This window comes from Rissa tridactyla, chromosome 1 (genome assembly GCF_028500815.1).
Source record: "Rissa tridactyla isolate bRisTri1 chromosome 1, bRisTri1.patW.cur.20221130, whole genome shotgun sequence".
NCBI lineage: Eukaryota > Metazoa > Chordata > Aves > Charadriiformes > Laridae > Rissa > Rissa tridactyla.
Genome location: NC_071466.1, coordinates 130,099,886 through 130,100,331, shown reverse-complemented (window position 1 = coordinate 130,100,331; position 446 = coordinate 130,099,886).

Sequence of the window (446 nt, the reverse complement as noted above, 5' to 3'; positions counted from 1 at the left end):
ACCGGGACCGGGACCGGGACCGGGACCGGCCCGTCGGCGCTGCCGGTGGCTGGCGGCGACCGCCTTCAGACGGCGCCGGCGATGCGGTTACGCGCGGCGCGGAGCCGATTTAAGGCCACCCTGTGCCGGGGGGTGGGGGGAGCGCCCAGGGCCGCCCGCAGCCGGCTCCTGCGCGCCGCGCATCCCGCGGGGGCCACCTTAAGCGGGGAAGGGGCGACGAGCGGAGCCGGCGAGAAGACGACCCGAGCCGGGGCCGGGAGGCAGAGGCAAAGGAGGAGGAGGAAGAGGGGTGGGGGGGAGGAAGAAGGCGAGAGGGGCCGGGCACCGCCGCAGCGCTGCCCCCCCGCCGCCCGGGAGCGCCGCGCCGCCCAATGCGGGGCCGGGGTCGGCGGCCGGGCAGGGCCCCTGTCCCTCGAAGGGGGAGGTTTCCCTTGCCCGGGCCCGGC